The following is a 24,511-nucleotide window of genomic DNA, read 5'->3' as shown; positions in this document are numbered from 1 at the left end:
ACCATGCTGACCTGTGCTAAATGTTGGTAAGCTTGGCTTATGTCCAGTTTTGTACAGGATTTGCCTCCAGCTAGGTTTGCATGTAAGTCGTCTATCATATTGATAGGATATTTATCGAGTTGGGTTGCCTTGCTCACGATCAATTTATAGTCCCCACAAATCTTATAGTTTGGTGAGGCTTCACTGCTGGGACTATGGGCATGCCCATTCCATAAATTGGACTTGTTGGATGATACCTCGCTTTTTTAACCAGCACAGTTCTGCAGCCACCTTCTCCTTTAAGGCATAAGGCACAGATCTGGCCTAAAAGAACCGAGGGGGTTACCTGAGAACCCACATTTTTTTTTTGCTTTCAAGCCTTTTAACTTTCCTAATTCATCATGAAATACACTGTCGTATTTCGTAAGCAGTTCAGGAACTCCTCCTATTCTCAAGTGAAATATTTCAGACTAGTTAAGCTTAATTTTTTGTAACAGTCTCGACCCAGCAACTAGATCCTTCACCTGTTACTATGATCACTGGAAGCTGTGCTGTCTGTTGCCTATGAGACATAGGTACTGTGGCGATGCCATTTACCTGTTTGGATTCTCCAGTGCATGTCTTCAATTGGGCAGTCTGTTCCAGGTTCAGTGGCTGGGTACCTTCATTTAGGTATTTAAATATGTGCGCTCCCGTCACTGTGGTTGAGATTCCCACGTCTATCTCCATTATTAATGGCATCCCATTAACTTGGATTGTGAGTGATAGATTCGTTTGTGATGTTGTACAGGGAATAGATGTCGTATCAGCAGCTAGGGGTTCTGTTGTATTATTCAATTCAATCATATTGGTTTGCTGCTTTATGGGCTCTTCCAATTTCACCATGCATTGCTTTATTACATGACCTTTCTTCTGGCAGTAATGGCGTTCTGCCTCCTTGAATCTGCAGGTGCCCGGTACGTGGTCATCCCCACATCTGTAACAAATTAACCTTGGAGTCACTGCTGAAGTGTTTCTTTTCATTTTTCTAACAGCGGACATTGTGTCTTGCTTCGCTGCTGTGACTCTGGCTTTCATGCCACGCCTGGCAGTAGGTTCCTGCCCCACATGAAGTACAGCACCATGTTGTACATTTTGTAAAGGCTCCGAGTCTCTTGCAGCACTTTCCATTGCTGGTGCTATTTCAATGGCACGCTTCAAATCGATGTTGACTTCGGGGAGTAAACGGTGCTGAATAGTGTCGTCGTGAGCTCCACAAATTAATTGGTCTCGCAGGATATCATTGAGAGTGTCTCCAAAGTGGTAGTGTTCTGCTTCAACTGCTTCAACTTTGCTATATAGGTGGCGATGGACTCACCCAGGGCCCTCACTCTGGAATTAAATTTAAACCTCTGCATTATTATCAATGGCTTTGGCTGGAAATGCGTTTTCACAAGGTCAACTAATTCATTAAAGGACTTAGAATTGGGCGCATTTGGAGCCATCAGGTTGCAGATGAGATTGTATGTCTTGCTACCGCACACTCAAAAGAATTGCTTTCTGCTTCTCCTCCACAATAATTTCATTTGCTATGAAATAAAAACCAAGGCACTCTACACATTGGCTCCAGACTGTCATAATCTTATCACAAGGATCAATTCTGCCAAAGAGTGGCATGACTGATGAGTATTCTTTTCTTTTTTTTTATGATTTGATGTACTTACATTCACAAGGTGAGGTGCAGCGTCGGAGCTATTTTACCCTCGTTGCCGAGTGTAATGACTTGACACACTGGACAGGTTTCAACAAGAACTTCATCACAGAGAGCTTTTTAGATGCTATGTGCTTGAACCAGATCCTCGACAAGAGCTCCCCCCCACTCCGGATTACCCGTGCTTAGGGCTCCTTGGTCGGAGCCTCCAAGAACAATTACATGACTCCAGATAGGAGAGGCTATTCCTTCAGTTACTACAACTAGCAAGCCAGGGGTTCAACCCTGGTTCAATGAAGAGTGCAGGAGGACATGCCAAGAGCAGCACCAGGCATAACTAAAAATGAGGTGTCAAACTGGTGAAGCTATAAAACAGGACTACTTACATGCCTAACAGCATAAGCAGCAAGTGATAGACAGGGCTAAGCGATCCCACAACCAACAGATCAGATCTAACCTCTGCAGTCCTGCCACATCCAGTCATGAATAGTGGTGGACAATTAAACAACTCACTGGAGAAGGAAGTTCCACAAATATCCCCATCCTCAATGATGGAGGAACCCAGCACATCAGAGCAAAGGATAAGATCGCAAAACCTTCAGCCAGAAGTGCCTAGTGGATGATCCATCTCGGCCTCCTCTGGAGAGGTCCCCAGCATCATAAATGCCAGTCTTTATCCATTTCGATTCACTCCACGTGATATCAAGAAACAGCGAAAGGCAATGCATACTGCAAAGGTATGGGCCCAGACAATATTCCGGCTTTAATATTGAAGACTTGTGCTCCAGAACTAAGCGTGCCCCTAGCCAAGCTGTTCCAGTACAGCTACAATACTGTCAACTACTTGACAATGTGGAAAATTGCCCAAGTATGTCCTGTACACCAAAAACGGGACAAATCCAACCCGGCAAATTACCGCCCCATCAGTCTACTCTCCATCATCAGTAAAGTAATGGAAGGGGTCATCAACAGTGCTATCAAGCAGCACTTGCTTAGTAATAACCTGCTCACTGAAGCCCAGTTTGGGTTCTTCCAGGGTCACTCAGCCTCTGGTTCAAACATGGATAAAAGAGCTGAACTCTTGAAGTGGGGTGAGAGTGGCTGCCCTTGACATCAAGGCCATATTTGGCTGAATGTGGCATCAAGGAGCCCTAGCAAAACTGGAGTCAATGGGAATCACGGGGAAAGCTCTCCGCTGGTTGGAGTCATACCTAGCACAAAGGAAGATGGTTGTGGTTGTTGGAGATCAGTCATTTCAGCTCCAGGACATCACTGCAGGAGTTTTTCAGGGTAGTGTCCTAGGCCCAACCATTTTCAGCTGCTTCATCAATGACCTTCCTTCCATCATAACGTCAGAAGTGGGGATGGTTGCTGATGATTGCACAATGTTAAGCACCACTTGCAATTCCTCAGATATTGAAGCAGCCCATGTCCAAATGCAGCAAGATCCAGGGTTGGGCTGACTAATGGCAAGTAATATTTGTGTCTCGCAAGTACTAGTCAATGACCATCTCCAACAGGAGAGAATCTAACCATCATCCCATGACATTTAATGGCATTACCATCGCTGAATGCCCCACTATCAACATCCTGGGGGTTACCATTGACCAGAAACTGAACTGGATTATCCATATAAATACTGTGGCTACAAGAGCAGGCCAGAGGCTAGGATTCCTGTGGTGAGTAACTTGCCTCCTGACTTCCCAAAGCCTGTCCACCATCTACAAGACACACATCAGAAGTGTGATGGAATACCCTCCACTGCCTGGATGAGTGCAACTCCAAAAACACTCAAGAAGCTTGACACCATCCAGGACGAAACAGCCCGCTTGATTGGCAACTCATCCACAAACATTCACTCCCTCCACCACTGACGAACAGAGGCATTAGTGTGTACCATCTACAAGTTGCACTGCAGAACCTCGCCAAGGCTCCTCAGGTAGCACCTTCCAAACCCATGACCGCTACTACCTAGAAGGACAAGGGCAGCAGATACATGGGAACACCACCACCTGGAAATTTCCCTCCAAGCCACTCACCATCCTGACTTGGAAATATATCTTTCACTGTCGCTGGGTCAAAATCCTGGCACTCTTTCCCCAACAGCTCTGTGGGTGTACCTACACCAGAGGATTGCAGTGGTTCAAGAAGGCAGCTCAGCACCACCTTCTCAAGGGCAATTAGGGAAGGGCAATAATTGCTGGCTCAGCCAGTGATGCACACATCCCATAAATGAGTTTAAAAAAATCCTTGTCCTGATGACATTAATCAGACTAGACTCCAAACCCAAAGAGTTAATGGAAATTCTAATGATTTAGTAGAGCACCACTTATAAAGGATTTGACTTCAATTTTCATAGCAGCTAGTTTCAGAAGTCAGACATGTGGAACTAAACCAATGCCTGACACCATGCCAGTGGTTTAGTGGACGGATAGCTGTGAAAGCCATGAGCTACACCATTATCCAATACTCCTACACAAACATTTTAAACCCATTGCCAATGTTATTTGTATGAGTACAGAATAATCTAAATTTATATAAGTTTGTGAGAAACGGCAAAAGCACATCTGAAACTGATTTCATAAACAGCTTGTTTGTCATTTTGAAGCTCAGTTTTCTTTAACAAAAGAGAAACTTCAAAAAGCTGTAGCTAAGATATTGGCTGAGACTAGTCATCAGCTCCTCTGCCACTTCTGCTGACAACAGAACATTGGAAAGATCAGCTTAAACATGAACATCTGGATGTTCATCGTTTAATTTCTCCAAGCTAATTGTCATACTTCCTGTAGAGTAAAGAAACCACATCTGAATAAGTAACAAACACAATATTGTTTCTTATTGCTATGAATACTCCAACTCCAGTGCACAGCTAATAAGTTTCTCAACTTTAGGAACATAGCAGAGTTAAGAAGAGGCAGGAACCCCACTTTCCTTGGATTGAACTCCCTTCTCCCTCTGATTGATCGCCTTCTCCCGTGCAGTTTAACCCCCCAGACCATACAGGGAGATCATCCTCTACCCACAGTACCCCCACAAACTAACCCTGCAGCCTTACCCGATCTTCAGAGAGCCAGCACAGACACGATGGGCTGAATGGCCTTCTGCGCTGTAACTAATCTTTTAAGGGATGCAGGGCAAAGGCACGCATATGGAATTGGGTCACAGGTTGCCATGATCTCACTGAATGATGAAACAGACTCAATGTGTGAAACGGCCTACTCCTGTTCCTGTGTTACGAATGATTCTGCATATTAAACACTAGATTGACCCCCAAAAACCTTCCCTTTACAGGGATATATTTCATATTCAATTCAATGTCATCCGTTGTTCAGTGGTAGCACTCTCACCACTTGAGTTAGAACATTGTCTATTCATATCCCACTCCAGAGACTTAAGCATAATCATCTAGACTGACACTGCAGCATAGAGGGAACCCACACTGAGCATCAGTGAGCAGGTTATTGCTGATAAGTGTCAATTGGAAGCAGTGTTTACAAAGTCTTCTATCACTTTGCTGATGATTGAGAGTAGACTGATGAGGTGGTAATTTCCAGATTCAATTTGTCCTGCTCTTTCTTTGTGGACAGGCCATGCCCAGGCAATTTTCCACATTGTTGGAACAAGAACAAGTCTTCAGTAGTAATGTCGGAATGTTGTCAGGGCCTATAGCCTCTGCTGTATCCAGGACCTTCAAGCCATTTCTTGATATTATATGAAGTGAATCAAATTGGCTGAAGACTGGCAGCTGATACTGGGCAGGACCCAAGGAGAAGCCCGAGATGAATCATCCACTCAGCATTTCTGGATAAAGATGGTTGAAATTGCTTTGGCTTTATTGGGCTCCCCAACAATGAGGATGGGGATATTTGTGGAGTCTCCTCCTCCAGTTAGTCTACCATCATTTACAGCTGGATGTAGCAGGACTGTAGAGTTTAGATCTAATCAGTTTCTTTAGCTCTGTCTATTGCTTGTCACTTCTGCTGTTTGGCATGCAAGTAGTCCAGGTTGACACCTCATTTTTAGGTATGCCTGGTGCTGCTTCTAGCATGCTGTCCTGCACTCGTCATTAAACCAGGGTTGGCTTGATGTTAATGGTAGAGGTAGGAATATGCCATGCCACAGATTGTGGTTGAATATAATCCTGCTGCTGCTGATGATGGCCCACAGTTCCTCATGAATACCCAGATTTGAGTTGCTATATCTGTTCTGAATCTATCCCATTTAGCATGGTGGTAGTGTCACACAATGCGATGAACAGTATTCTCAGTGTGAAGATAGGGCTTCATTTCCACAGGAGTGTGAGGACCAATGCTGTCCTACAGAGATACTTCTGCAACATTGGCTGTCCTCCAGTCCTCTGGCACCTCTCCTGTGGCCAGGGAGGTATTGAAAATTACTGCCATCTTCTTGCTTGCCTCATTCAACAGTCTGGGATACATTTCATCCAGCATTCAGTCCTTCTGCCTGATTTTCATACCTAGATCGTCCCTCTCACTTATGAACACCGACACAAAGTATTCATTCAGAACCCTACCTATGTCTTCTGGCTCCTCACACTAATTACCACTATGTCCGTAATGGGTCCTACTCTTTCCCTAGTTATCCTCTTACTCTTAAATTACTTGTAAAATAACTTTGGATTTTCCTTTATTTTACCTGCCAATTTTTTTTCATGCCCCCTTTTTGGTTTCCTAATTTATTTTTTAAATTCCCCCCTACACGCTCTATACTCCTCCAGGGCTTCCGCTGTTTTGAGCCCTCAGTATCTGCCATAAGCCTCCCTTTTTCTCTTTATCCAATCCTGTATATCCCTCGACATCCAGTGTTCCTGGATTTGTTGGTTCCACCCCTTGTCTTTACTGGAATATGTTGGCCCTGTACTCTCCCTACTTCTTCCTTGAATGAGTCCCACTGCTCTGACGCAGATTTACCTAAAAGTAGCTGCTCCCAGCCCACTTTGGCCAAATCATATCTGATCTTATTAAAATCAGCCTTCCCCCAATTTAGAACGCTGATTTCTGGCCCATCCTTGTCCTTTTCCATAACAACATTGAATCTAATGGAGTTATAATCAATATCTACAAAATGCTCCCCCACTGATACCTCTACCACTTGCCTGGCTTTATTCCCTAAAATTAAGTCCAGGACCTCTTGTAGGACCTTCTACGTACTGGCTTAAAAAGCTCTCCTGGATGCATTTTAAGAATTCCGCTCCCTCTAAACCTATCACACTATGACTAATCCAGTTAATGTTGGTGAAGTTGAAATCCCTCACTATTACTACCCTATTATTTTTCCGTTTCCCTGAAATTTGCTACATATCTGCTCTTCGATCTCTCTCTGACTGTTTGGGGGCCTATTGTACATTCCCAGCAATGTGATTGCTCCTTTTTGGTTTTTGAGTTCTACCCAAATGGCTTGATTTGAGGGGCCTTCTAAGATGTCATCCCTCCTTCCTGATTTAATTGATTCCTTGATAAATATTGCAATATCCCCTCCTCTTTTGCCTCCTTCCCTGTCTTACCTGAAGATCATATATTCTGGAATATTGAACTGTCAATCCTGCCCCCCCTCTCAACCATGTCTCAGTGACAGCAATGATATCATACTTCTATTTGTTAATTTGTGTCCTCAACAAAGCTGCCTCATTCATCAGACTCCTTGCATTAAAATAAATACCACCTCACCTTGCCAAGCTCCATTGTGCCTTACCTGGCCTATAATTTCTATGCCTTCCAGATTCATTTGCTCTCTCTTCTAATTTTGGCTGTGCATCTCCTCCTGCTGAACCTCCTGTCAGGATCCCATCCCCCTGACAATTTAGTTTAAACCCTCCCCAACAGCACAAGCAAACCTCCACAAGAGGAGGTTGGTCCCATTCTGGTTCAGGTGCAACCCGTCCACCTTGTACAGGTCCCACCGCCCCCAGAAATTGTCCCAATGTCCCAGAAATCTAAAGCCTTCCCTCCTGCACCATCTTTCCAGTCCATTCATCTGGACTAACCTCCTATTTTTATGGTCACTAGTGCGTGGCACAGGAAGTAATCCAGAGATTACTACCTTTGAGGTCTTGTTTTTTAATCTGTTTCCTAGCTCCCTAAATTCTGCTTGCAGGACCTCATCCCTCTTTCTACCTATGTCGTTGGTACCAATGTGTACCATGATCTCTGTCTTTTTGCCCTCCCCCTTTAGAATGCCCTGCAGCCATTCAGTGACATCTTTGACCCTGGCACCAGGGAGGCAACATACCATCCTGAAGTCACGTCTACGGCTGCAGAAATGCCTGTCTATTCCCCTTACTGTCAAGTCTTCTACCACTATTGCTCTTCGCCTCTTTTTCCTCCCCCGTGCTGCTGAGCTACTCACAGTGCCATGTGCATGGCTGCACTCCCCAGAGGAACCATCACTCTCACCGTTTTCCAACATAGAAAAATGGTTCTCGAACAGGTTGCACCCTGGGAATTTCCTGACTACCTACCTGACACCTTTCTCCTGACTGATGGTTACCCATTCCCTCTCTGTCTGCACTCCCGTAAGCTGTGGGGTGACCATGTCTAAAAACATGCTATCCACAAAACTCTCAGCCTGGCGGATGCACCTCAATGCCTCCAGCTGCTGCCCAAGCACCGACACCCAGAGCTCAAGTAGCCGTAGCTGGTGGCACTTCCTGCACACGTGGTCAGTCAGAGCGCAAGAAGCATCTAGGACTTCCCACATGTTGCAGGCGGTACATAACACGGGACTGAGTTGCCCTACCATGCCTCTAGTTGTAAGAAAAACCCTTAAAGTTAAATAAAGTTAAAAAAAATTATTAAATTATTTATGTACTTTAAATAAAAACTAGAACACTTACCTTTCCTTACCTTAATCTATTTTAAACTGGAGAAAAACACTTACCCACTACTCACCAATCAGCTCTCACCTTTGCACTGACGTCACTTTTTGAAGCTTCCCTACACTTGCACTGGTTCTGATCTCTCCACCACTCTCTCGCGCTGTCTTGTGATGTCACTTTTGTTATTTTCAACAAGAACTGACTGCTTCCCAGACTGCTTCACAGTGATGCTGACCGCAGGACACTCTTCCCAGACTGCTTCACTGTGATGCTGACTACAGGACACTCTTCCCAGACATAGGCATACTCAGCAAATCACACCTTGCAGACAATGTCAGGCTGTTGCTTTACAGGTCTATGGGACAGCTCTCCCAATTTTGGCACAAGCCCCCAGATATTAGTAAGGAGGACTTTGTAGGGTCAACTGAAAGAATAATGTGTTGCAGCCTGTTCCAATGCCTAGATCGATGGCAGTTGAACCATCCAGTTATATTCCTTTTTGACTTTTCAGAAGTGGTTTGGCACAACTACATGGCTTACTTAGCCAAGAGCCAAACCCCCTCTGTGGGTCTAGAGTCACGTAGGCCCACCAGGTAAGGAAGGCAGATTTCCTTCTCTAAATTACCTTAATGAACAGATGAACTTTTACGACGATCTGATAGTTCCATGGTCACCATTACTGAGATGGCTTTTCTTTCCAGATTTATTAATTAATTGAATTTATATCCCCCAGCTGCTGTGGTGGGATTTGAAGCCCTACCCTGGGCCTCTGGATTACTAATCCAATAACGTTACCACTTATGCTACAGCTCCTGCATTTCTCATGTATTTAAAGACACTCGTGTCTCTGTGCTTTCTTATGGACTTCCAGCTGATAGCAGCTGGAAAGCAATGTGTATGTTTTATAAATTGGCGAATGAGCAATTAGCAGTTCTGTGTCTAATGTTTCTCCATGCATGCTATTTTCTTCACATGAGAATGGGGCTCATTTTTGCCCTCTGGTGGCTAGTTGTTCTCATTGTAGCATTTTCAAAACAAACACTGCTTTACAGTAATGAAGAGACAGAGTACAGTGGATGCTGGAAATCTGAAATAAAAACAGAAAATGATGGAAAAAGTCAGCCAGTCTGGTAACATCTGTCGAGAGAAAAGGAGTTACTGGGCGGTATTTTATGCTGTTTCCCCTGGAGAGCCTGGTGGTGAGGAGGGCACTTAGTCAAACAGTATGGTGGCAGGTAGGGACCCCGCCACCTTCCCGATTAAGTCCACGATGGGAAAGCCCATGGACAGCCTTCTCAGCCCACCGTCAATTGAGGCCCTTAGGCCCTTAAAGGGCATAAAAGCCCAATTCAGGGCCTCTTCCTGCCATTGTTGGTATTAGCCCAGCAGCAGGTGGGCCTGTCACCACGCAGGGAACACAAAAGCAAGCTTGTGGTCCCCTAGGGGGCGTTGGGGGTAGGGTGGGGGGGGGGGGGGCGCCCTCATTCAAAGGCATTTGTTGCCACCCATCTGTCCTTGCTGCTGACCCCCTTGCACCCACTGTCCTGTAAACTCCCCTATCCCACAAATTCCTCCAACCATCACTTACCTCTGGGCTAGGTTGCTCCGCAATCCTGGCCCTCCAATGGGCGTCATTCTAGAAGCAGCCACCACACTGCCAGCCTTCCACCCCTGGGTCCTGATCCCATGGAAGCTTCGCCAGTGACCTCTCAGCTACCTCTCCAGCTGTTGCCTGAGACCGCTGTCGCCTCCATAAAATTACCCCCCACTGTTTCAGTTCTGATGAAAGGTCACAGGCTGAAAACCTTAACTCTGTTTACAGATGCTGCTAGACCTACTGAGTACTTCAACATTTTCTGTTTTTAATTTCCACTTTACAATGTACGTCTATGAAAATACATAATAACTGGACTAAGATGGCCAGGAATATACCATGTTATAATATGAGAGTGATGGAACTGATTGCTTGGAAGCTGTTAATTCTGGATTACGCTGCCACTTAAATGTAATATTTTTCCCCCTTACTTTCTTTTGTGTCAGCAAATTTTTGGTTTTAACTTTTCAATATTCAGTCTCTAGCTGCAGCTGGCCCCAATTGAATGCATTTTAGCAGGCTGGCAGATAAAGCACTCTTTGATATCGTGCTGCTCCCCACTAGGAAATAATTAAGCAAACCAAAGAACTATGAACAAGCAATGCAGTGCTGTTTAATGGCAGAGTAAGGGTGCACTGAACAGCAAAATAGATCCTACTGAACTTTATTCATTAGCAATAAAGGCAATGAGCAAACTTTGTATGAATCAATATGTCTACATATCCAAATTTATGAAAGTTGTAAAACAATATTTGTTTTGCATTGTATAAGCTAACTTCCAAACTTAGGCAACATGATTAAATCTCATTGCTGAAAAATTTGACATTCCCAACATTATTTCAAAACAATATCAACAATCTTAGGCTATGGATGGTGAAAGGAATTTGTAAATTAAAAATTGCAAAGTTGTTTGGGAACTTGTTCACTTTGCTGAAAAGTCAGCTATTTCAATCTAAAAATGAGGAAATTAGTGTTAAGAAAGGAAATCAGGTCAATTTTTTCCACTTTAAGGCTTAAAATATTGGAATAAAATATCAGGAAAACAAGTGATATAAATGGATTCAATCAGCAATTAAATACATTCCTGCAGAAGGGATCTGAGAGATGTAGAAAGGAGAGGATTTTCAGCTTCTACCTTAAACAAAGCGGGCACATACTCGCCTTTTCTGGTATAGATCTCATCAGCAGAAGTCAGGTCAGCTGCCTTCACTCAGGGATGGGAAATCCAACAGCTGCATGAGCACAATGAGCTGGAAATGATCAGTAAATGTGGATGACAGGCATTGGCATGAGGTGGGCAGAGGGCTCCACCACCTAAGGATCAACAATAGCCCACAATATTTTCACTCCTGTTCCTCCTGTCTTCATAAGGTTTGTAAAGCACAATCATCCCTTTTGAAATTGCGCTGGTTACTTCTATTTTATCTTTATCTAAATAATTTCCTATTTAATTGAGCACTAAAATTTTGACTACCACAGGTGTTAAGATAATTGACCTATAATTGCAAAGATTAACTTTGTCTCCGTTTCTAAAACTGATATGAGATTAGGCTGAATCTTCTTTGGAGTGACAATCACAGTTGGATTGCCACTCCCCTCCTTGTTACTTAATTTAGGCTGAGCTCCACGTTTCTCGCCCGGATTTCTAATTCGAGCCTGCTGAGAAATGTGGAGCATACCTGCTCCTGGAGTCCTTCAGTGTGGTGTAGGAGTGTCAGAGGAAACAAAGTCATATGCCCTCTTTTTACGGCATAATCTGTCGCATTCCAGTAAGTTTAAAGGTCCCAGCCACTTTGACAAGCTAGGAGAGAAGGTAAAAACAAAGAACAAAGTACAGCACCGGAACAGGCCCTTCGGCCCTCCAAGCCTGCGCCGATCATATTGCCTGTCAACGAAAACATTTTGCACTTCCGGGGTCCGTATCCCTCTATTCCCATCCTATTCATATACTTGTCAAGCTGCCTCTTAAACACCACAATCGTACCTGCTTCCACTACCTCCACTGGCAGCAAATTCCAGACACTCACTACCCTCTGCATAAAAAACTTGCCCCGCACATCACCTTTATAAATTTTCTCCTTTCAGCTTAAATCTATGTCCCCTAGTAATTGACTCTTCCACCCTGGGAAAAAGCTTTTGACTATCTACTCTGTCCATGCTACTCATAATTGTAAACTTCTATCAAGTCGCCCCTCAATCTCCGTCACTCAAGTGAGAACAATCCGAGTTTCTCCAACCTCTCTTCGTAACTAATAACCTCCAGACCAGGCAGCATCCTGATAAACCTCCTCTGCACCCTCTCCAATGCCTCCATATCCTTCTGGTAATGTGGTGACCAGAATTGCACGCAATATTCCAAGTGTGGCCTAACCAAGGTTCTATACAGCTGCAGCATGACTTCCCAGCTTTTATACTCAATAACCCTGCCAATGAACGCAAGCATGCCATATGCCTTGCTGACTACCTTATCCACCTGCGTTGCCACTTTCAGTGACCTGTGGACCTGTACACCCAGATCCCTCTGCCTGTCGATGCACTTAAGGGTTCTGCCATTTACTGTGCAATTCCTGCCTGTATAAGACCTTCCAAAATGCGTTACCTCGCATTTGCCCGGATTAAACTCCATGTGCCATTTCTCTGCCCAAGTCTCCAACTGATCTATATCCCGTTGTATCCTTTGACAATCCTCTTCACTATCTGCAACTCCTCCAACCTTGGTGTTGTCTGCAAACTTACTAATTAGCCCAGTTACATTTTCCCCCAAATCATTTATGTATACCACAAACAGCAAAGGTCCCAGCACTGATCCCTGCAGAACTCCACTAGTCACAGCTCTCCATTCAGAAAAGCACCCTTCCACTGCTACCCTCTGTCTTCTATGACCAAGCCAATTCTCTATCCATCCTGCCAGCTCATCTCTGATCCCGTGCGACTTTACCTTCTGTACCAGTCTGCCATGAGGGACCTTGTCAAAGGCCTTACTGAAATCCATGTACATAACATCCATTGCCCTTCCATCGTCGATCATCTTTGTCACTTCCTCGAAAACCTCGATCAAGTTAGTGAGACACGACCTCCCCTTCACAAAACCATGCTGCCTCTCACTAATACGCCCATTTGCTTCCAAATGGTAGTAAATCCTGTTATGAAGAATCTTCTCCAATAATTTCCCTACCACTGACGTAAGGCTCACTGGCCTGTAATTTCCTGGATTATCCCTGCTATCCTTCTTAAACAATGGAACAACATTGGCCATTCTCCAGTCCGCTGGGACCTCACCTGTAGCCAGTGAGGATACAAAGATTTCTGTCAAGGCCCCAGCAATCTCCTCCTTTGCCTCCCTCAGTATTCTAGGGTAGATCCCATCTGGCCCAGGGGACTTATCCGCCCTAATATTCTTCAAGATGCCTAACTCTCCTCTTTTTTGTTCTCAACATGATCCAGGCTATCTACACACTCTTCCCTAGACAAATAGACCGTTAAGTCCTTCTCTTTGGTGATTACTGAGAAGCATTCATTCAGTATCTCTCCCATTTCCTCTGGCTCCACACACACATTCCCACCTCTGTCCCTAAGTGGACCCACCCTTTCCCTGGCTACCCTCTTGCTTTTTACATATGTATAAAAGGCCTTGGAATTTTCCTTAATCCTGGTTGCCAGTGACTTTTCATGACCCCTTTTAGCCCTCCTGACTCCTTGCTTAAGTTTCTTCCTAATTTCTTTGTATTCTCCACGGGCTTCATCTGTTCCCAGCCTTCTGGCCTTTATGAATGCTTCCCTTTTCTTTTTGACTAATCTCACAATATCCTTCATTATCTAAGGTTCCTGAAACTTGCCATGCTTATCCTTCTTCCTAGCAGGAACATGCCAGTCCTGAATTCTTATCAGCTGATGTTTGAAAGCCATGTCAGTTGTTGATTTGCCCTCAAACATCCGCCTCCAGTCTAGATTCCTCAGTTCCTGCCTAATACTGTCATAATTAGCCCTCCCCCAATTAAGCACCTTAACCCAAGGACTCCTGTTATCCTTATCCACCAGTACCTTGAAACTTACTGAATTATGGTCACTTTTCCCGAAATGCTCTCCTACTGAAACTTCGACCACCTGGCCTGGTTCATTCCCTAATACCAAGTCCAGTATTGCCCCTTCCCTAGTTGGACTATCTACATATTGTCTCAGGAAGCCCTTCTGGATGCACCTTATAAATTCTGCACCATCCAAACCCCTAGCACTAAGTGATTCCCAGTCAATATAGGAAAAGTTAAAATCACCCACCACAACAACCCTATTGCTCTTACATCTTTCCAAAATCTGCCTACATAACTGTTCCTCAATCTCCTGCTGGCAATTTGGAGGCCTATAGTAAACCCCCAACATTATGACTGCACCCTTCCTATTCTGGAAATCTACCCATATTGCCTCGCTACATGAGCCCAACGAGGTGTCCTCCTGTCGTACAGCTGTGATATTCCCCTTAACCAGCAATGCAACTCCCCCACCTCTTCTCCATCCCTCTCTATCCTGCCTGAAACATCTAAATCCTGGAACGTTTATCTGCCAAACCTGTCCATCCTTCAACTAAGTCTCTGTAAGTGTGCATTGTAAGTGGATAAGAGGATAGGGGACCACGTAAGGGAGTCGGATGGTCAAGGGTTGGGGGTAGTCGGGTGGTCAGTGGTAGTCAGGGGGTGGGGGAGGGTAGTTGGTTCTAGGACATATTTGGAGGGTTGGGAGGGTAGTTGGAGGATGGGAAGCTTAGTTAGGGTTTTGGGAAGAAAGTTGGGGATTGTGGGTAGTCAGAGGTCAGTAGTGTAGTCGTGGAGATCCAGTGGAGGGTAACTAGTATTATCACCCAGGAATTAGAGCTGATTTTAATCCTTCTAACCTTTATAGGGTAACCGTTCTACTAAGTAAGTCGAAACCATCCAAAGTCTCTGACTTTGAATCAAAGTTTCAGGATGTTCCAGATGCAGGTAATTGCCTAATGGCAGCTCAAACTTCCCAGGCCATTCCTGAGCAGTCTGTGTGGGGGCTTCGGAAGGATCCCCCAGAGCACCTTCTGGGATACCTCCGGGGTACGACTCCGCACCTCCCCAACAGTTCAGAAGATCTGGGCCATTGTCTCCAGTAGCAGTAGGGCACATATCTATACTCATTAAAGCCCTGAAGTGGAGGGGGAATTTTAATCCCCAAGGACAGATGGATTAGAGGTGGGATGTTGAAATATTAACTTTTGGATTGCCAAGGCATTCCAGCTTCCTGATTTCACAGAGGTTTATTTGGATGTCTACACATAACCTACTCGTCACACTCAGGGCCTTAATTCCTGCAGGTTCTGGGTAATCATCACAGCAATTAATGTCCTTATGAGAGTTTAAAGAGGCCTTCTTAAATAGCATTTCATTGGCTTTTAAATTTAATGTCTCCAGCTTGGGTTTTCCAAGCTTGTAAATCTTGCCTGGGAAACAGAGATGAAGCCACAGTTCATGTGGGTATTTAAAGCTGTGATTGCCCCATCTGACTGAAAGCTCAGTTATTACAGCTGGTGCCTCAGCTCCCGCAGGTAAACATTTGGCAGAGAGTTTTTGTGTTGATATTGTTTTTACAAATCTTTGGACCTTTTCAAAATGGTAAGATCAGGATGGGAGGCACGCTGGATGCATTTGGCAGTACATCAGAAGTGCAAGGCCATCAACATCCATGGAAGCAACAAGGAGAGGGGTGCACAGGAGAAGGACTAATGTCTCAGAATGCATCACTCGTGTCATAGGGTTTAGCAACAGAGGCTCAGCTTCCTTGACTCTTCCACATGCTGAGGTTGTCACGTCAGTTGATCAGAAAAACCTACAGCCTCCTAGAAGATGACCTGTTACCTATTGGACCTGGTAGCCACGCATTACTGATGGCTCTGAAAGTCACCATGGCCCTCACTCTTTTTGCCTCTTTTTCCTTCCAGGGTGCTATTGGAGAGACATTGAGGGACTCACACTCTGCTGTACATAATTGCACAAGGATGGATTGTTTGCCAGGGCAAGCATTTATGTAAACTTCCCTAGCGATGGCAAAAGCCAGAACAAGGAGGCACTCAGATTTGTCAATCTGACCGAATTCCCACAGGTACAGGGTGCACAATTATGGCGATCCACACACCTCCACAGCAACCAGGCACTTTTATAATCTGTAAGGAACATTATTCCAGCAATCCTGAGCTGGTGTGAATCTGCAAGACGTTCACGAAGGTTGCATCAGATTCTCCGGGAGCTGTTGTGATGCCTTCGTTCCGAGGCAGTCCAAAATCACACTTTTTCATTTCAGGGAACAACTTTAAGGCCTGGTTCATAGGAAAAAATGGATGTGCCCTTAAAACCTGGCTTGTGCCACCTGTGAGGACTCCACCAATAAAGCACGGGGCGCTATAATGAGAACTTTCTAAACATCAGATGTGACATAAATAGCCACTGGAATGTTGAAGATTTTTTTCTTATTCATTCATCTGATGTGGGCTTCGCTGGCTGAACCAGCATTTATTGCCCATCCCTAGTAGCCCTTGAGATGATGGTGAAGAGCTGCCTTCTTGAGCCGCTGCAGTCCATGTGGTGTAGGTACATCCACAGTGCTGTAAGGAAGGGAGTTCCAGGATTATGACCCAGCAACAGCAATATATTTCCAAGTCAGGATGGTGAGTGACTTGGAAGGGAACTTCCGGATGGTGGTGTTCCCATCTATCTGCTGCCCTTGTCCTATTAGATGGTAGTGGTCATGGGTTTGGAAGGTGCTGTTGAAGGAGCCTTGGTGAATTCCTGCAGTGTATCTTGATGTGTTTCAGGTGACGAGGTAGATCTGGAGGCGCCCTTCAATACTCGCCAGGGTGGGGGTCCAAAATGATGTGGAGTTTTGCATGAGGGGGAGATGGTACTATAGTGGTAATGTCACTGGACTAGTAGTCCAGAGATGCAGACTAATGCTCTGAGGACACGGGTTCAAATCCTACAATAGTAGCTGATGGAATTTAAATACAAATCAATAAATTGTTACAATATAAAGCTAGACTCAGTAATGGTAATCATAACAACTATCAGCTATTGCTGTAAAAACCGATCTGGTTCACTAATGTCTTTTCGGGGAAGGAAATCTGTCATCCTTACCTGGCCTGGCCTACATGTGACTCCAGACCTACAGCAACGTTGTTGACTCTTAACTGTCCTCTGAAATGGCCTAGCAAGTCAATCAGTTCAAGGGCAGTTAGGGATGGGAAACAAATACTTGCCTAGTCAGCAGTGCCCACATCTCATGAAAGATTAAAAACAAAAGCACAGCAGAAAATATTGCTTACCACTCATGATATTACATTATGATAAGGAACACATTGAAGAGGAGGGGGAGGAATATGAAGATGCAGCACCTATCACCAGACATCTGAACTTTTGTCTGGGATGCCAAAAATGCATTAATCGCTCAAAGGTACAATTAGTGGTGAATAATGCAGGAAAGCATCATAAACAAAACTTCGCCCTTGAACTGCCTTCAGTTCAAAAAATTTCTTTACATTGAACTACTCATAAAATATTTTACCGTTCTTGACCAATGCTAAGTTTTCAACTGGAATTGCAGTATGAGCACACTAACTTGACTAGTGACTGTGACAGGCTGAAAATTCACCTGCTGACTCCCCAAAGCCTGACCACCATCTAGGCATAAGTCAGGAGTGTGATGGAATATTCTCCATTTACCCGGATGAGTGCAACTCCAACAACACTCAAGAAGCTTTACACCATCCAAGACAAAGCAATTCATTTGATCGGTACCCCATCAACCATGTTAAGTATTCACTCACTCACCATTCGTGCACAATGACAGCAGTGTGTACTATATACAAGATGCACTGCAGCAACTCAACAGCACCTTCCAAATCCATGATCTCTACACCCCAGAAGGACAAGGGCAGCAGACACATGCAAACATCACCAACTGCAAGTTCCTCTCCAAATCACACACCATCCTGACTTGGAACTATATCACCATTTCTTCACGGCTGCTAGATCAAAATCCTGGAACTCTGTCCCAAACAGCACTGTGGGTGATCCCACACCACATGGACTGCAGCAGTTCAAGAACATGGCTCACCATCACTTTCTCAAGGACTATTAGGGATGAGCAATAAATGCTGACCTAACCAGCTAAGCTCACAGCCCACGAGTATAAAAAAAATCACCCAGTGATTTCTACTGGAAAATTCACACTAGGTAAGGGCAGGATTGTGCTCAACTTAACTGTGATGTTCCCTTTGTGGAATAGCCTGTCAACACACCCTTTGAAGGCTAACACATGAAAAATAAATAAAGAATAGCCAAAGGCTTTTCACAAGGAACAATAAACTGTCTTTTCAGATGTGCATGGGCCTGCTGTGTGATTTTTGCTTTTATTCCAGATTATGAGAGGTTGCAATCTTATTTTACTTCATTTCTCTGCTGAAGAATAGTCAATTGACTCGAGGCTTATGGCAGCTGCCAACACGTGGAACTAAAGTCGTGTAAGTATGAGTCAGTGTCTTCAGGAGCAGCGGGAAGAAAATTGGGAATCAAGTTAAAGGAAAATAGCAATGGTCAGCAAGTGTGCTGAGGGGCAACACACCAAGGGTTTTGATACTGGTGTTTATAATTTAATTAGAGTCCCTCAAGTGGTATAAATATGTAACACACTTCAGCCCAAGTATAATCTTTTCTGTGATTCATTCATACTTATCCACTAACCATTGCATTATGCTTTTTTTTTCCGCAGAAGGAAGTGAGTAACACTTGATGAAGCTAACTCTGATGGGGTGGAGTAGTTTGCGATGGTTGACCACTAGTGTGAAATTCTCAAAGCTAATTTATTAATACTCCTACACAGGCATTTTACACCTGCTGCCAACATTTTCTAATCTTCTTGCTGTGTAAATAGAGTAATATGGTAACGGAAGCACATCTGGGTTTGATTTTTCTATACTGTTTGTTTCTTTTTTTCACCAGTTCAGCATCTCATTGTGTTTCAAAGTGACTGAAATCCATAACACTTTTCTTTAAATTGCTTACTGAAGAGTTTTGCACCTTACATGAAATAACATCGCCTCAAAGCACATAACAGCAGCTGAGCAATTCTGCCATTTGAGACAACAAGAAGACTCAGCATTATAAAGAGGCTTTAAAGCATTTTGCTCCTACTGAAATGTGTTTTGGAAACTGCCGGGTGAATTGTCCTGCTGGGAAGATCAGGGACCAGCAATGCTGGTGGTGTTTTCATGAGTTTTGAGGTGGTAATAGCTCTGACAGCTGGACTACTCGAAGTTTTTCAAATTTTTTTCTCTGCTGCTGCTGCCAAGGAGTTGTAGCTGAGGCTTGGGAAAAAGTGGGTAACTCATTCAAACTGGTTAAGTGAGCTATATTTACCACTCAAGCAAATTTTCTGCCCTCTTCAATCCATCAATACTGGTCATGAAAAGCAGTGACAGAAATAGCTAAAGCCAACTGACTAAACATGTACACATTTCAATTTGATAGTTGTCTTCTAAGCTTTAAGAGTCAGCTTAGGCAATATCAATACAGTTACCTCCTTGCATTAGGCTGTCAATCTCAGTTAGAAGGCCACAAGGATGGTTGAAAAATGGAGGATGAAACGATAATGTAAATGGCATTTTTCCAAAGTGGTAGCTGAAATACTTTATTTCTGTTACTTAGATTACTGGGAACATTATCCCACATCTAAACACTCTATCCCTGTCCTGCTAGTTCTTGATACAGGTGCTAAGTACTCATTGGCATAAAAATTAACAAAATAATAAAAAAAATGTCAAATATCAGAGAGGAGCAGAACTATTTGCCAAAGTAGGTGTCCTTCTAAGGTGGTACTGAGTAAATTATTGAAGCTGTGGGCTGACAAGAGCCTGGGTTTCCTGATAGACTTCATCCTAGGGTCTTAAAAGAAGTGGATAGTGAGATAGTTGATGCATTGGTTTTAATTTTACAAACTCCCCAGATTTGCGGAATGTGCCATTAGATTGGAAGATAGCAAATGTAACTCAATTGTTCAAAAAGGGAGGGAGACAGAAGGCAGGAAAGCACAAGCCAGTTAGCTTAACATCTGTCTTGGGAAAATGTTAGAAGCTATTATTAAATAAGTTATAGTAGGGCACTTCGATAAGCTCAAGGTCATCAGTCAGAATCAACATGGTTTTGTGAAAGGGAAATCATGTTTAATCAATTTATTGGAGTCCTTTGAGGAAGTAACATGTGCTGTGGATGAAGGAGAACTGGTGGATGTGCTGTACTTGGCTTTCCAGAGGGCATTTGATAAGTGCCACATCAAAGGTTATTGCGGAAAATAAAAGTTCATGGTTTAGGTGGTAATTATTGGCATGGATAGAAGATGGCTGGCTAACAGGAAGCCAAGAGTAGGCAAAAATGGGTATTTTTCAGTTTGGCAAGATGTAACAAGTGGTGTGCCACAGGGATCAGGTGCTGGAACCTTAACTGATTACAATTTATATAAATGACCTGGAAAAAGAGATTGAAGGGATGGTTGCTAAATTTGCTGATGACACAAAGATAAGTAGGAAAGTAAGTTGTAAAGAGGACATAAGGAGACTACAAAGGGATATAGATAGGCTAAATGAGTGGGCAAATATCTGGCAAATGGAGTATAATATGTGAAATGTGAAATTGTCCATTTTGGCATGAAGAGTAAAAGAGAAGCATATTATCTAAATGGTGAGAGGTTGCTGAGCTCTGAGATGCAGAGGGATCTGGGTGTCCTCGTGCATGAATCACAAAAGGACTGCATACAAGTACAGTAAGGAAAGCTAATAAAATGTTATCATTTATTGCAAGGGGAATTGAATATAAAAGTAGGAAGGTCATATTTCAGTTGTACTGGGCGCTAGTGAGGCCAAATTTGGAGTACTGTGTACAGTTGTGCTCAGGCTGTAAATGCGTTGCAAGCAGATCAGAGAAGGTTTACCAGACTAATACCTGGAATGGGTGGGTTGTCTTATGAGGAAAGGTTAGACAGACTAGACTTGTATCTGCTGGAGTTTAGAAGAGTAAGAGGCAATTTGATTGAAAGATGTAAGATCCTGAGGGGTCTTGACAGGGTGGATGTGGAGAGGATGTTTCCTCTTGTGGGAGAATCTAGAACTAGGGGTCACTGTTTAAAATAAGGGGTGGCCCATCTAAAACAGAGATGAGGTGAAATTTTTTCCTTTAAAGGGTTGTGAGCTTTTGGAACTCTCTTCCTGAAAAGGTGGTGGAAGCAGAGTCTTTGAATATTTTTAAGGCAGAAGTGGATAGATTCTTGGTAAGCAAGGGGGTGATAGGTTATTGGGGGAAGATGAGGTGCGGGTTTCCGGTTACTATCAGATCAGCCATGATCTTATTAAATGGAGGAGCAGGCTCGAGGGGCTGAATGGCCTACTCCTGCTCCTTGTTCACATGTTTGTATGTTTTTACATTAACTAGCAGAGACAATGTAATCACTTGCAATGGCTTTACTTAGATCAGGCACTGCAGCATAAACCAGGATTTGAACCTGGGACATTTCTTGATCTGAATAGCCCAGTACCACACTAGGCAGCAAATTTCACAACTGATGCATCAAGGATCTGGGATTTAGAACATTAAAGGGAAATGTTCTTGAAATCTGCAGGGAAGGATGAGGAAATAACTAGGACGTGAATTGGCAGAGCCCCTGCTATGTGTAACTCTGCTGATTTGAATGAGAACAGGTTCAGCATCTATTGTTATGATGTGCACCACCAAACATTGCATAGATTCTCACTGGGCGGAATCATCCCAGATTTGCACTAAGTGCGGTAGCAACACCAGCAGCAGCACTAGGTACCTTCTCCTCAGCCATATCCTGCTCCACAGAACACAGAGATCCAACTCCAAGGAGGTGAGACATAGTGCAAGTCTGGGACGATTCCGCTCTAAGTGCAGTAGCGGGCAGGGAAAACAATGTTTTACCTGCTGGCCGCAATGGTGGCTTCTCACGCCATATTATCCTAAAACCTGTCTCATTAATTATGCATTCCTGGTAAATGCCCCATTTCGATGGAGGCCTGGCTCACATTTGCCTGCCCTGCCATCATCTCGCCGCTTCATCACGCTGGGTACCTTAGTTAAAGTCCAACTGTGCGCATACCTCTCAGTGCTTCCAGCCCACAACTGCTGCAAAGAAGACATAGCCTTGAGAGGCAAAAGGACTGCAGTCCCCAGGTTCAATGATGCGTCCCTCAAGCACCTTTTGGACACAGTGGAGGCTCATCGTGATGTCATTTACCCCAGCTCTAGCTGTAGGATGGGCAGCAACCTCACTGCTCTAGCTTGGGAGATGGTGTCAGCGCTGGTCAGTGCCAATGCCCTTCAAAAGAGGATAGTCACCCAGTGCCGCAAGCGAATGAGTGAAGTCCTCTATTCTGCCAGGGTAAGTCTTCTTCTCACACTCTCAACTCACTCACTCACAAACCTATCATGCACCCACAGGGTCCTCACTCATTGCTAGTTCAAGGGACATCACCATTCACTCCCACACACACACCTTCATTGTCGTCATCCCATCCATGGGACCACTCACCATCCAAACATGCCAGGCATACTTATCATATGGCCTGGCAGGCATCCTGCTTGCACTCTCTCCATCTCTGTTCCAGCAGGACAAGCTGGCACACAATAGCAGGAAAAGTTCACAGACCGGTAGAGGAATGCCCGAAGTCAAGGTCCTCACGGACTTTGAAAACAGAACCATCTAGCTGGCCGGTGACGTTCTGGACCATGCCCGTTCTGATGGTGAGGTTGACGGTGCTCAACCAAGTGAGGATCCAGCAGTGCAACACCTATCAGGCAACCATGCTGTGAGTGATGTGTCCTGTTTCACAGGCCACTGCCATGCACTAATTATCTCTTGTTGCTTTTGCATGCACATCTGCCAAACAGCCGGTGGAGTCCACAATCCAGGGCCTCCAATCAAGTTCCGAAGAAAACTCTGAAGAAGAATCTGAAGGCACCCTCCCTGAAGTCCTGTCACAGTGCTCACCCACACCCTCCACCAGCGCAGAGACACACACCTCGGTGGGACCTAGCTTTAGAGTAGCCTTGGGATCACAATCTGGTGAGTGCATTGCACTGTCTGATTCATGGACTTCCCGGGCGTCCAGCACTCGGAGGACTGCTGGAGGACAAAAATTTTCTGAGTCGGAATCAGATGACAAACCTTTGGACTCGGTCATGTCATAGTTGCTGGAGCTGCGCCAAGGTCAACACTGATAGGATGGTGGCCACCATGGAGACCTTGGTCCAGGATGTTGCTCCTGTACTGCTGTGCGGGATGAACTCCACCACTGTTGGCCTCCAACGGTGTGTATGTGAGAGGGATGTGGGGCAGCTCAATCTCGCTCCAGCTACCGCTACACCTCAAAGAGTCATCCTGGGGCCCGTGGGTATTCATAGGGGGGAGAATCAGCAGGTCCACACCCTGGGGCCATCCATCTAGGTGATTCCTGGAATGTCCAGCCCATCCGAATATCCTTTTCCTGTGAGCCCAGCAGCTCCAGCTTGAGGAGGGTGTCACTGCCACACAGCAGGACCCCGAAAGCAGGCCAGGGCCCTCCAGGTCTTGGACCTCGAAAGGACACCCATCAAGGTCATCACAGACAGGGTGTCACAGTTAGCAGGCTGCCTCCACCTCTACTGTGGATGGTTGGGGAACACCAAGACCTAGTGGCAGGGTCAGGAAAGTTAAGAAGATGTAACTCTTTTGAGTCAAAACAATTAAGCTAAATTAACAAAAATTAAGAAGCTGTAGTTGCACACCCTGGGCACGGGTGTTAATCACTTGTACATAATGTTCACTATTGTTAATAAATTCCCAAGAATGTCTCCCTGCCTATGGCTCCTTGTTCTGATGAGCAGTGTTCGTGTCACTCAGATGTGAAACCTTTCTGCACAATTAGGCAGGTGTCTCGGTCCAGGGCCTCTTCCCTGTGCTCTGTGCAACCTTCAGACCACAGTGATGGTCCGGCCTCACACTCCCTGGAAACATTACTGATGCCTGCACATCGACGGTGTCACCGAGTTTTGTTGTTCTCTCTGTGTGCTCTCAGTACCTTTAAGGAGGGGCTGGCCCCATCCCCATATGCACTGCCATAATCCAGACTAGAGTCAAACATTCATAGATGTTATGTGAGGGTCTATGATGTCTCCTCACTGCTTGTCACTAACATCCTTCACAAATCTAGCAGCTATGAGGGCCTCCTGAGTGCACCTGCCTTGTCTAGACAGTGTGAGGGCCTCATCCCCATCATCGTCGCTTTTGAGGACCTCCTCATTCACACAACCGTCAACATCCTCCACATCACAGGAGACCTCCAGCACCTGCATCTCCT

At 44.7% G+C, this 24,511-nt stretch overlaps 1 protein-coding gene across 2 annotated transcripts in view; it reads right to left on the bottom strand.

Moving 5' to 3' along the window:
* The window catches only part of ccbe1 (collagen and calcium binding EGF domains 1), a 396,661-nt gene that overhangs the window by 274,143 nt on the left and 98,007 nt on the right, over positions 1-24,511 (bottom strand). The gene's annotated exons all lie outside the window — the stretch shown is intronic.

The sequence above is a fragment of the Carcharodon carcharias genome, chromosome 1 (genome assembly GCF_017639515.1).
Source record: "Carcharodon carcharias isolate sCarCar2 chromosome 1, sCarCar2.pri, whole genome shotgun sequence".
NCBI classification, from domain to species: Eukaryota; Metazoa; Chordata; class Chondrichthyes; order Lamniformes; family Lamnidae; genus Carcharodon; species Carcharodon carcharias.
Note: the sequence above shows the minus strand (reverse complement) of the source record. Positions and strands in the feature narration are given on the sequence as shown.